The following is a 14,269-nucleotide window of genomic DNA, read 5'->3' on the forward strand; positions in this document are numbered from 1 at the left end:
ATCTTTACCAAGAACATTCCATTATTCTCCCAATTCCTCCTACAAATATGAAAACACTGATAATGGAAGAAAAAAAAAAAGCCTCCTTAAAAGTCTGCAGCAATGACTATTAGACAATCTGTAGATTTATACCAAGATAATAGATGCTAAAAAGAAGTGCCATCTCTGTGAGCAAATTATGAGTTCTGTAGCTCACTTGCAAGAGCATGAATCGCATCTTCATCTACCCCACTGGTATGCATTCACAGCAGCTCAAAACGTAGCTTAAAAGTACTACTCTTCCTCATTTCAGCATTGCAATTAAAAGAGTGTTTGCCTAAAAAGATCTCAAAGGTACTGCATCATACTGCCTAGGGTTCTTCTCAACCCCTGAAATGTTGCTACTTTCCAGAAAAATCTACTATTAACAAAGTTGCCATGGTGAAAGAAGCTAAAATTTAAAATAGACTGTCCAAGATAATGCATTTACCTAAAACCCCTAACAGAATGTATCTGTGATCCTAGACTGAACAGTTCATTCTTCAGGCAGAATAAATACAGAGCTATTATGTAAGAGAGTACCATTAGAACAATTCCTCTGGATTATGTGCATATCTACAGGATGAACTCCGCCCCGCCCCCCCCAATAGAACACCACAAACGGCAACCTGAAATGAAAAAAATACCACAGTCACTGCAACATAAGGTGGTGACTATAGCTTCAAAAAAACTGCCGGAGGTAAAGTCTCAGTTCCTTCAGCTTTATGCCATCTTCAGACAAACCAGTTTTCACTCTGACCTCAGCATTTGTGTGCGTCAGCTCTTCCAGTCCTATTTTTGCTTCACATCTCTCATCTAACAATATCAATGTCCTAGAGAGTTCTGCCTGTTAAATTTAAGTGTACTCTCCTTAGTGCCTTAGCTTTTTGTAGTAAAGAACCCTCTACATTATATACAGATCCAGGGTGTGACCATGGCTGTCAAATTGCAATAGGACAACTTTTTAATTAAATGTTTACCTTTAATATTGTTATTCACACCAATTAAACATAAAATCTCTGTAGGATAATGTTTATTGTCTTTATGTAGAGCAGAACAGACCACTGTCTGGAGAGCCAAAGAGGCATTATGTAATTCTGTGAGCCTCACCCAGCTAGTTTTAGGGTGGGGATTTTATTTAACTGAAGTAGACATTTGAAATTATACCAATATAGGACAAGAGCACAAAAGGTAGCAAGTGTTTAATTAAGTTAAAATAAAATATTAGTGGAAACTCATGCCCAGACTTACCTTTATTACCAAAACCCAAACAGTACTACCCAACAGCTTTTACCCCCCAAAAATGAATTAGAAGTGGGCTGCCTGTTTTCAAGCAATAAAGTCTCCCTAGATTCCTAATTTTTTAATACAGAAATCTTGCTAGCAATTACAAGGCCCCCATCCCTTGGTCCCTTGTGTTTCCAGGAAGCCTCCTACTTCTTCAGATCAGTGCTTTCACCAAGCAACTGAGCCTCCCAAAGATCCCCTTCAGAAGTACACTCAGTTTGTCTACTAGAGACTCTATTTTTTCCACTGATGAATATATACATGCACTCCCTTTATAAGTCTTCTAGTGGCAAAAATATTTCTGCTAGTCAAATAGAAATATGTTTGGACAGGACAGCAACATATACTTCCAACTTCCTCCTAGCCTCCATATTCTTTACCTGGACCATTCCTACCTTTCAGGTTAGAAGATTACTGCAGACTATCAGTGCCCTAAGAGGCACCTCTACCTGTTTGCAAAATGCTATAGATCTGACTGAACACTCTTCCAAATGAGGGAATGGTGTCAACCAGGTTTTACACGATCCTAGAATGTCTCCTCATACAGCTTCTGTAAGATTGCAGATGGTTCTCAGACTGAAGTCCTGCCGCACAGACTCGGAAGCAAATATATTTCCAGTCTGCTATCAGGCTGATGAGAAGAGATGAGGAGGCAGCCTGGAAATATTCTCCCATCACGCTACAGGAAGAGCTCTTTCCAGGGCCAAAAAGAGACAGCTTTTTGGGCCCTAGAGTGAAACACTGTGGTGCGGCAGCTGCACTTTTATGTGCATTACAGGGAAGAAAATGGCCCTTTAAAGCTAAGCATTTCTCACTTTTCCTTTTAATTCAGATTCCCTTGGGAAAAAAGATGATGCAGATGTTTTCTTTTAAACCAGAGGAAAGATAGGAATCTTAAATGGTCCATCTAGCCTTTCAATGCAAGCCATATTGCTCAATGTAAGAATACATACAAGTACTAGGCAATGTATTTTTAACCCTTTAGCTGCCTCTGCCATTAAACTCTTATGAGTATCAGTATTTCATGACATCAACTACCAATAGATTATGTTGAAGTAAAGAACAAAGTGAACTTTGCTAATAACAATGATTACTGTAATTCTTTTGCTACCTCCAACACACAAAGACAGAATCTATATACACATACAAGCAAGCAAAAATAGTTTATAACAAATATTTCACTCAACAAAGAACTGAAGAGATTTTAAATCATTCAACCCACCAGTCACTGAGTTATCTTGAATTCTTATCAGATTAATTATAGAAAAGTTTAGGTTGGAAGGGACCTTAAAGATCATCTCATTTCAACCACCCTGCTACGAGTGGAGGACACCTTCCACCAGCCCAGGTTGCTCCCAGCCCCATCCAGCCTGGCCCTGAGCACTGCCAGGGACGGGGCACCCCCAGCTGCTCTGGGCAGCCTGTGCCAGCGCCTCACCACCCTCACAGGGAAGATTTTCTTCCTAATATCTCATTTAAATCCAACAGTTCAAGTACAGCATAACTGAGGTGGGCCTAGAACACCTAATACTGAATGCACATTCCTAAAGCTTTCAAATAAAGCAGACTTAAAGTCTGCAACATATTTTTTTACTATTCTGCCACAGCGCTGATCTTTTTCTTTTAAAAGATAATTCTATTATTTTCTAGACAGCAGCTGACTTTATTCTTAGTAAACTTTTCTAAGAGAAAAGTAAACCAGGGCTCTTTCCACACATCAGCATGGAATTACACCTGCATGGTAACATTACATATAAATAAGAGAGTGCAAAACATTACGTAGAAATCTCTAAATGAATCAAGTCTCTATTTCTAACTGGAATAAACTTACAGATCACAAAACCTTTTAAGCACCTACTATAACATTTGATAGGGTAAACATCAGCATAGTTTCAGATAAATTTTGGCTATGCCTAATCACCAGAAACCCTCAACTTTCTAAGTCAGTAACTTCTGAAACATGAAGTTTTATAATTTATCAAACTTTAATACGAAGCCCTAAGATTGAAAATGTACAGTATTCAGAAATCCTGCCTTTTCAGGAAAGTCTTTCAAACAGCTATCTTGGTAATGTTCTGAATGATTATTCATGATGACAGCCATCCATGAATCTTGTCATTAGCATCATACATATCATAATTTAGATGGAAATTTTTAAACACTACACAAATTACCTGTTTTCCAGCATCCAATGCTGTCAGACCAGGTTATTTTAGATATTTCACAGATGAAGGGTATGATGTTTAATATAAAATTTACTTATTTGAAGATGCCTGATATTACATGGAATTTCTGTTTTAGCAGCAGTACAAAATATACTGAAACAACAACACAAATATAAGTTATACTACTCAGCAAAATATAGCAATTGCAACGTACAGCTCAATCCAACACCAATCTGATTCCCACTACCACTCTCTGTAATGTGCTTGCCACCATGGCACTAGGCATGCCCAGTCACCCAGAAGGAATACATGGGCTGAAGCCAGCTCAAGCCCATTATTCTCTTCAAAATACTTTTGTTAGCTGTCTAGTTTTTGTACCCTGTGTTGGGCGGAGCTATGTATTCACTCCCCCCATGCTGGTCTGGCTAACTCAGAAGGACATTTACATTCTCCTAACAAACTTTTAATGGGAGAAACCTGTACACAGCCATCTGATCCACTCAACTGCTGGTAACTGTTTGTCTAAACTGAAGGCCACTCCCCCGTCCCCTTTGTGGTGAGGTAAAGTCAACTTCTTTGTAGCAACTGTGGTCAGTTACACCCCTCATTACTCCTTGAGTTTCTGTGGTTCCTGGGCCCATCACCCTTGTCCACCTCCTCTGAGCCTTCTTCCATTTTAGGGTTTTATTGGTCAGTCACAGCACTTTAGCAAGATATTGATAATCATAATAACTACTCCAGTAATTTCTGAATAACAATGACAACCCAAAGCGATACTGTTGGATTAATACAATTATGAGTAAAGCTACAAAACTGATGCAACAAATAAAATATCTGCAATGGAAAAGAAATACTAAATTAGAGTTTGACAAAGTGAAACTGCAGATGTTTCCATTTGTAATTAGAATGAACGTTCATGTGGCCTGTCCCAATAAAAGCAGCTGGGAAAGCTCCTAGTGGCCTATGGTAGCTCAGCCCAACTGTCCTATCGGAGCAGAGTATCAGTGTATGGTATGAAAACAGAATTAAATGCGTTTTTGACCTTAAGACCTAATAATCTCCCAAAAAGAAAACAATCCCAATTTACCCATAACTATACCTGTTTTAGGCAACATGCAAAATGCTTGAATTATCAAGTAGATTCCATTTAGAAATTCGCACAATACAAAACTCACAATGCTATTCTAATAACTATCGAGATTGTCATAATTAATAAAGCAACAGACCTCATTTGACAATTTTTTCAGAATTTCCAGTTTCACACTATTTCATAATTATTGTGCACTTTTGCTAAAATCAAAACAGCGCAACATCTCTTTTTTGTCATACAATGAAAGCAGGGTGTTCTCAACAGCTTTTATTGACACTAAATTAGCTCAAGTACTTAAAATTGTGTTTCATTTTTGTCTTCCATCACCAAGCCCACCAGTTTATTTTGGTTTTATTTCATTACATTTAATTTTTAATGGGATACATGAGAATTCTTATAGAACACTTCAATATCTGCATGCCTGAAAATATAAAGCCTTGAAAAGTTGATCTTATGAGATAGAAGCCACAAACAAGCTGGCACTGCTAGAAACATGCATGGAGCAGGTAGGACAATTGAATTTGAAAGCACATATTTATGAATCTCTAGGCGTGAACACTATTTCATCCCCTTATAATCTAATTTGAAACAAGCAAATTTATCTTGAGGCAATGTTAATTTGCTATTAACAATAGTATCTCAGAGTTTCCTTTCAGAAGACACCTGGAAAAAGCAAAGGTGATTATGACTTTGTCTGCAAATATGTTGGTGTACTGGATCCAGCTCTTAATTCCTCTTTCAGTGCAGACAGAATACAAACATTGTGCTACATTTGTTGTACAGTGCTTGCTTCTCTGATTGATAACATCTATTAAGCTATCTGCAGCTTTTCTATTGACTCTTTATACTTATTCAATTGTTTCTGCCCAGTCAGACTGCATATTTAGCTCTTTCAGGACATCAGCTATTTTGCTTTTAACTACATCTACTGCCAGATTACAAAGAATGGACTTCTCACTAAATTCATCATTAAAACGGTCTTGCAAGGGAAGGGACACTTAAAAATGATGCAAGCTTGAAGTGACTAGGATAGTTAAATTTTCTCCTTTTAAACAATGCTCTGCCTTTAGAAACATAGACCCTAAGAAGACACTCTCCACTTATGGCTGTTTCTATACAAATTTAATTACGGATGTCCCAAGAAGTTGAACTACACAGAAAAGCAGTGACTTGATCGATATACAAAACTTAGCTCTTCCACTACAGGCTTGCTGCTTACTCATTGCTAACAGGCTGTAAGTTTTTTCTTTTATAAACTAAATTCTTTAGCCACTTGGTCATACTTTTCCAGGAACTCTATTCAGCGCCAGAGTTCATATCTCCTTGTGTTATGCTGACTAACTGTAAGAATTGTATGAACTGCTGTGAAAAGGTGACAAAAACTCTTGAAGTGCTAAGGCTTGGGACATCAAAGAGCACTTGACCGATAAAATTAATAACACAGTGAGCAAGAAAAGTTATTTTAAAAGCTTTCCAAAGCTCAGAGAGAATTAATATTCTGAGATGTGGAACTTTTTGAAACAGAATTAAAGTAGAAAACGTTAAACTGGGAATTAAAATTTACAGTTTTCTAAAATTCCCGGCAAGCAACTCTCCCCTCTTCACAAAAGGCTAAAGAAGCTCAAATAGCACATAGTATTTTCTCCCTCATAATTATGTAGGTAATTGTATACTTTTAATATTTAGACTATAATGATTTGCATTACTTCAGAGCTACTCAAAGTAATATACTCATGCTTCTGTTATGCATAAACATTGAAGATTATTTCATCCAAACCAGTATATTTTGAAGAAGGCTTTTTATACACTGAAACATAAAGTAAGGTGTACAAAACCCATTAGAACTTTACTGATTTAATGACCAAGAATTCATAAACAAACAATGACTCTTGGTCATGCCTATCTATTTGATACTTGTCCTCTTACATGACTAGTTCCGAGTGCTGGAGGAAGCCAAGACCTCTATGCTGGGTACATGTGAGATCATTCTGTCTCCATTCACTGTTAAATTTTCATTGCTGACATAATTAACACTTTTCTCCACAGCTAACAGTTACTCAACCCCCATTTAAAATCTTAATTAAGATTTGAACCTAGCACCCACCTATGGCCGCATTTTGTATACAAAAACACAAACATGCAATTCTGAACTTCCTATTTTTCAGACATTTTGAATGGTCAGACATTGGGAACTCCTGGTTAGAGGATAAACTGTGCATTTATGCAGTGTAGCTATCCTGCCCCCGTACTGACTGCTAGCTGGGTGCTTTGGACAACCAAAGCCTTTTTTATATCTTCACATCTAATTAAGAGTCTAATTTTCTGTCAGAGTGTACTTAACTAAATGCCAGGCCTGAAGCTACAGGTTCAAGCTCCAGCCAATGAAAGTGAGCCTTAATAGAAAATATACCAATTAAATTTTAGTGAAATGAGGCGTTACACATCAGTATTGTCTGTTCTGTGGTGACCTTAAAAAGCACATTGTACATTCTATTATAATTACCTCTTGTACCTTAAGGGATAACTGTTCTGGTCGTGGAGTTTGCAAGCACCTACTCTATACAGTATTTCAAGTAATGATTCCTATAGTTTAGGAGTTTCTGTAAACTTTAATATTATTGACTGCTACTGAGATGACTGAAGGTTCAATAAAAATAATCTATGGTTCATATTTCTTTTGAATTCAAAATTAAAGGAATATGTTTTTTTTTTTAAAAATCATTTTCTATTTGCAAAACTCCATCTATTTCAGAAGCATTCACTATGGAATTCTAAACTTCCAACAGAAAAAACAGATTTCTTTTTAGTAAAGAAAGGGTATCAACCAATATCCAACAACTAGTCTTAGCCTTCTAAGCTTTAAGAAAAATGAAACATTAACTCTATGAAGAGTCATGCGGAAAAAAAGTCAAACCACTAAATGTTTAAAAAGTAAAATACCAAGAGAAAGAATACCGAAGTTTCAGAGAGAAGTTTCCCAAATACATTTTTTTATATATATATATATATACATACACACACACACAAAAAAAAAAAGATTAAGTCTGTTGAGTCATACACCAATTTCACTCAGTGGCTACACAGTCAGGCTTTGTCTTGCTCTTATATTTTTTGGCACCTTAAATATTGATTTTTTTTCCTAGACAGTGGCATGACTTCAACAGTAATAGATAAAGCATACACCATGCTACTTTCTTGCAAAGGACAGTCTGGATTCATCTTTCCTTGCTCCTTTTTTATCACCTACACAGTAGCAACAAAAGAGGGAAACTCTCTACACAGCATACAGCACCAAGCTAGCAGCTGTTTTCTGCCTTTTACATAGCACAGTGAAAAGCAGCTCCATGCCCAACCCACCTACAGCTGATCTATTGCCAGCCATAGCCTAGACAAGTTGATTTTTTTCTCCTGCAGTTTCATGTGAGTTTAGGATTAATTGGCATGTTGTCTTTCAGTAATATAACATAGTCACTATTTAGAGACCATTTTTAATGTACAGACTCATAGGGAACATTTACAAGTCTTATTACACAAATGCTGAGCAAAAGTTAAGAAAATCTACAGTGTTTTAAATAAAACCCAAGAAAAAAAAAAGCGGGGGGGGGGGGGGGGGGAGGGGGGGGTGGGGGCGGCAAGGAGTCAACTTCATGAATTTGAGCTACTAAATCTTTCTTTCAGTTTGGAAACACATTGTTGTCAAAGGCCAAAATTTAGAAGGACACTTCAGAATTCTCCCTTACTATAACCAAAAAGAAAAATCTCTCAGAAACCTGCTTAAACCTCAGTGAAGTAGAACCCCAACTAACAAACCCTTTCTATTACAAGGCACATTTTCTTACAAACTGACAAAACGCAATGATTGTTATAACAGAGATTTAATTTTAATACTCTTTTTAAGAAGCCCCAGGGGTTTTCCTCATCCAGGTGAACCACTACTAAATTGCAGCTTTGCTAAGAAATCTCTTTTCCAGCAACTCAACATTACTTAGAAAAAATCTACACCATACCCCATACTACAGCATAGTTCTAAAATACACACACAAAAAGCCTATTCACTGTAAAAAAAATGCAGTCTACTTACTTATCTCCATTTTGCTGTTGTTCTTTTGCAGTAAACTACCACTGCGTGCAGACATTTTCTGCCTTCCACTGGAGATTTCAACCAGATGCAAGGAATCAATGATGCTTCATGAAAAACACATGTGCACTGTAGATCAGCAATGGGACTTGCAGGCAATTAGGATCTGTTGCCACACAGTAACAAAAAGAATCACCTGTAAAATTAAAATAATTATTTCTGTTCTTTTATTGTAGTTAATATAAACTCTCTGCGTAAGGACAAACTTATCACTGCCAAAATAAAATTGTTTTGAAAGTATCATTTGCAATACACAGAGCTACTATTAAAATATTAACTGTTTTAAGATAAATATTTCTTAATAAGTTGTCTAAATATACATTTATCCACATGCAGAGTTCTAAAAACATACAAAATCTTCCTTTTCACAAGAGAGCGCCACACAAAACAAAAAAATAAACCAAGAAATGTGTTTGGAAAAATGAATTTATAGCTTCTGATTTGTGTTTAATAGAGTTTGAAACAACTCTATTATTAATGTTCTTTATCTGATTCTACAAATAAAGGCTCTTTTGTGTTAGCATATTTTGCTGGACTTTAACATTTCAAAGTAGACCAATTTGTGAATTAAGTTCTTGAAACAGATACTTTTCATGTCTAGGAACAGAGCAAAATTAAGAATTGAAGTCCCCAACTGCAAAAAGATCTGTCAACAATTCTTTTATAAAGCTCCATTCTCAAGAGGTTACAATTATCACAGCATGACATTTTTTCAGGAAAATAATTTTCCCCTAGATGGCTTTCTGGCTTATAGTTTTGAGGTTGGGGTTTTTTGCCCTCTCTTTAAATGAATAATGATAATGAATAATATCTGTAAGAGGAAAATTACACATTACCTTACCACTCATACTTCGCTCAACAACCTGAAAAGAGAGGACCTTAGACTAGGTGTAGATTTCACTCATTTCGCTTCTGTGATACTTGAACCGAAAGCTTCACATTTACACACTATCATGAAATCTAATAATAAAATTTAGAGGTAGAGTTTGATACTATTCTTTGCTTTGAAGATTTATCTGTGGTGTAGATCACAAAACCCCCCCACCTCCTGATTTAGAGTAACTCTTATAAATTAATTGAATGAACTTTTCTCTTCGGTGCATGCATGTACTTTTTCAAAATACATATGCCAATAATGCAATGCAAAACATCCACTGTTTGGGGAAGGAAACAAATGCTGGTTCACTCTCTATTTCACAGCTTGAATCAAAATTCCCTCAAGACAAAGGGAAGTCATTTGCACATTAGCATTCTAAATCACCAGGGAGAGCATGGCAAGGCTTTCCTGTTGCGTGTTGTGAAAATTATTTTTATAGGATTCTGCAAAGGGCAGAAATAATAATAACTAATTTTAAATTCCTTGCTATTTTTGGAAACTTGAAATGTACTGATGTATTAATGAGGATATGCAACATTTTCCGTGTTTCTGAAAGTTCCTGTTTTGTCACTTTATCCTGCTACACATCAAAGTTTTGTCATATATCCTTTAGAGAACATAGAGTTTTGAAAGAGTAGCACATAGCAAAGGCTAGAAATGCTTTTACTCAACTATGGCTTTTTTTTCCTCATGTTAGAAAGAAAAACGGATTCCAAATACCAATTGTTTACGTTGCTGAACTCTTGTACTTCTTTGCAAACACAGCTCTTCAGACAATTTGGGGCTGGAGTACATGACAGGTTTAAAGGACTACCATTTCTAGTAACTTCCTTACTTCAGGTCCTTTCTGTACACTGCAGACAACTTAATCCTTCCCATACAAAATTCTCAAGGCCTTTTTTAATATGCAACAGCCATGAAGCCATTTTTCCTTGCTATTTTCTTCTGAATCATAAGTGCACTTGGCAAGAACTCAAAGCATACGTGGTTGCTGACGCTTCATACACTGGCAGAGAAGGTGAAGGTTGAATCACTCTAACACTTAGGAATTGATTTGGAATAGCTCTCACAAGTTTGGAAAGAGCTGCTCGCTCTCCCAGCTACAGAAATGTTATACTACACCATTATAGACTGAAAGAGATACAGACACACAATTTACGAAGCAAGCTATTGTACTTCATCGTACACTCTATTCCCTGATCCTTGGCAACAAAGAAGGGGTTGAACTTCCTTTGTGGGAGGATGATTATTGAATTGTGCACCTGGCATGCACAAGGCCTTTCTGTCCTTCATTGATTGCTGTGGGCATCAGAAATGAATGAAGTAGGGGAAGACAGATTGTTCTAATACTCTGTTTCCCAGCAAGATAAGCACCAAGCCAGGGCACGCTTTCCTGGCTTGAGATAGACCTTCATGTATCTTTTGAACTCTGGAAGCAGTTTATTCATACTTAAAACCCTTAAAAAAAATACTACCTCACTTTCAACTGCCTCAGAGTAACTACATCTCTCTTTCCGTAACAAAGCAGTACGTTCATTGTCTTGCCGAGGGCCATAAACTCCCTCTAGCTCAGGGACTTTACAAAGCTCCTGCTTTAAGTATGATCTTGAATGACTTCCTCCCTCCTCCTCAGAGCTGCTGCAGCCTGGTCTGCAATCCCCTGCTGAGCCCCCCTCCTTTCACTGCTCATACCTTTCATCTTTCCCAGGGGCATCTCTTAACACCAAACACCTGGGTCTCAGGCGGCTGGGAGTAGAGCTCTGCCCAGCCCTCTCCTCAGGGCTTCTAGTCACAGGTCTGAAAGAAACAGGCAGTTGAGAATGCTTCCTATTACCTGTGGCAATATTCATCAGCTATATTGAAAGATTAAGCAGCCCAGAAACAAACTCTGGGGATTCACAAGCAGTTCAAAATACTAAAAAAAAAGGACTTCATCCATAGAGAAAAGAAGCTCAGCAAGCAAAGAGAGAATTTATAAACGTGTTTTCTCAGATGACAGAAAAAAGGGCATTTTGCTCATGGTAGCTACTGCAGGCAACTGACTGGTAGACATCGGGGTTTTTGGTTTATTATTGATTTTTAAAATAGCCTTCATTTAGAAATGAAGCTGTTTGCAAGAAAACTTTTATCTTTGAGAGTTTTTCCTTTTTTATATAAAATAACGGTGGTTTTAAACAATGGTTTCAAAGATTTATTTTCACGAGGTAAACAGTTTTTTCTTTGATGTCTTTCATCTAGTTGTGTATCAGTAATTTTGCTCCTAAATATAATGTGAAAAAGGAGCACTTTTCAGGTGTTGCATTTTTATTTTATTTTATACATTTGGTCATCAAATCCTAGGGAGGATTGTTCCCCGCACCTCCAACCACATTCAGATTGCTTCATGTAAGTTTTACTAACTTTTGACTAGCAACATTTATCTGACCCAAGCATCAAAGAAGATTGTCTCCAGAGCATCTAGTTCCATCACAAAACTTGTTCGTGAGTCAAGTCCTCATATGCCATTATTCTGTAATTCAAAACACTAGAAGAACAAGCCCATATTCCAAAGCACCCAAGCTAAATTCAACTTTTTAACTGGTTCAATTACTTTAGCTTTTTGCAGCTAGTGAATTTTGCCACTATAGAAAACAGAGATATAGCAAGGATCTTTATTCATTTTTCTCAATTAGATGTGGACAGTTTAATTTTAATTATGTGCTTTGCTCTTCACGATTTCGAACTGGTCAGGTAAGTTGCAAAGTATTTAATCTGCCAGTTAACAAACTGAAAATTGTAAAAGAAAAATTTAAAGACACTCCTATCTGCATATGACTCTTGTTCATATGCCTAATAGTTATTGTCTGAAGAAAATTGGTTCCTCATACTTCAGTCAAAAAAAGAGCACAATTCCCATTGTGAGGAGAGATCCATGCTATTACTGTAGTGAGAATACCTAGACTATTCATACACTGTCTTTTTAAAGTACCTGTCATCATACCCTATTAACACCTCCATGAAAGGGTTGCCATAAATCTATTTTATAGCTAGAATCACAGTAATTTTTTGTGGAGGGTGGTGATATTCAGCTATGATACAGACTGACTCACTACCCAGAATTGTCTTAAACTTTTCTCATTTTCTTTAAATATTATCTACCTTGTCTGTGTAAACCATATTAAAACATGCTTTTCAACAACTACATTTAAGCACACAGCTGTTGAGTTTTGCTACCACTATGGCTATGATGGTGCTAAAGAATACTTTATAGAAAAACAATTTATGTAATGACTTACATTGAGTTGCTAATAATATGGAAAGTCATTAAAATGAGGTCAATCGTCCTGTAACACTGAAGGCTACAATACCTTTAAAACTTTTTTTCCAATTAATTAAGCCTTACTTTAAAGGTGTTTAGCCTTCCTTCTAGTTTTGAGTGTTGGGGTTTTTTTTAATAAAAATCCAAATAAGACACCATTTTTTCAGAAAATAATTCCGAACACCATCTTACAAGCTAGTCCTGGTACAACATTCCAGAAGGTAGAACAAATCTAGCTGACAAGAATTCTCCTTGCAATCCAGCACAACAAACACAAGAGAATTTCAGTTATACTGTTTTATTATGTGTTTCTGCAAGTGCTCACAGCACTCAACACAGCAAAACCAGATTTGTTGAGATGGCCAAGGATCCGAGCAGCAGTAATACTATTGCTTGTTTTGTTAATTATGTCTCAATCATCCACTGGCTACTAATTTTGTACTGATAATTTTCACTCTGCTTTCTTTTCTAGCTTGAATTTAGATTAGGGCTGCATTGCTAAACATCTTCTCACTACCTGTCAAATGTTTTCTCTTTATCCACAAATTGGGAAGAAAATGATAAAAAATATGGCTTACCCCAAAAAACATTATCTAATTAATTTCACTACATGCCATAGATTCTTGTATCCAGCATGTCTTACACAGCTTAATAAAACCATAAAGCTGATTTATTGCCTAGTATTTAGCCACCAAAAAAACCCCCAAAACCAAAACCAAAGTGTCTGGGCAGCTCTGTCTGTGAGTCATGGTACAATTTCTGCCCCCTGTTGTTTGACCTGGACTATTGAATCCTCTATGCTGACTCAGCAGCTTTGACCAAGGCATTGAAGAAATGGAAATGAAAGTACTTGTGTCAGCCTGACTTTCCCATTCAATTGCCACCTGCAATACAGACTGACAATGGGACATAAGGCACTCTTAATTAATGTTCTAGGGATCAGGTATATAAATGTGAAGTGTTAGCCTGGCAGGCACTGAGAGTTACTTCTGTCTGACAGACTACTCAGACCTCCAATAACTTCTATCCATACACCTGTGACTATGTTGATCATGTGCTGGACATAGAGGAACTTGTACTGGTGGGAAAGTATCTAGGGAACGTGTTTACTAGCAGGGTTCTTTAATTCTCCCTAGGTGGAATGCCTTGTGCTGGAGGAGGCATAACTGTTCCTACTGGGGCACAATGCTGCTCTTGATATTAGAGACCAAACCGATTGTGAAAACCTTACTCTGAATAGGTACATCATGGAAAGTGACCTATTCCTCAAAGTCCTTCCTTTTCCTTCTGGTAATCAGATATTCTCTTGCTTGACGCTCAATTATCTGTTGCTTGTTGTTCATAAGTTATATTTTGGCATTCTTAATTATAATAACATACATTTTTATCTTGAGAT

This window comes from Falco peregrinus, chromosome 9 (genome assembly GCF_023634155.1).
Source record: "Falco peregrinus isolate bFalPer1 chromosome 9, bFalPer1.pri, whole genome shotgun sequence".
NCBI lineage: Eukaryota > Metazoa > Chordata > Aves > Falconiformes > Falconidae > Falco > Falco peregrinus.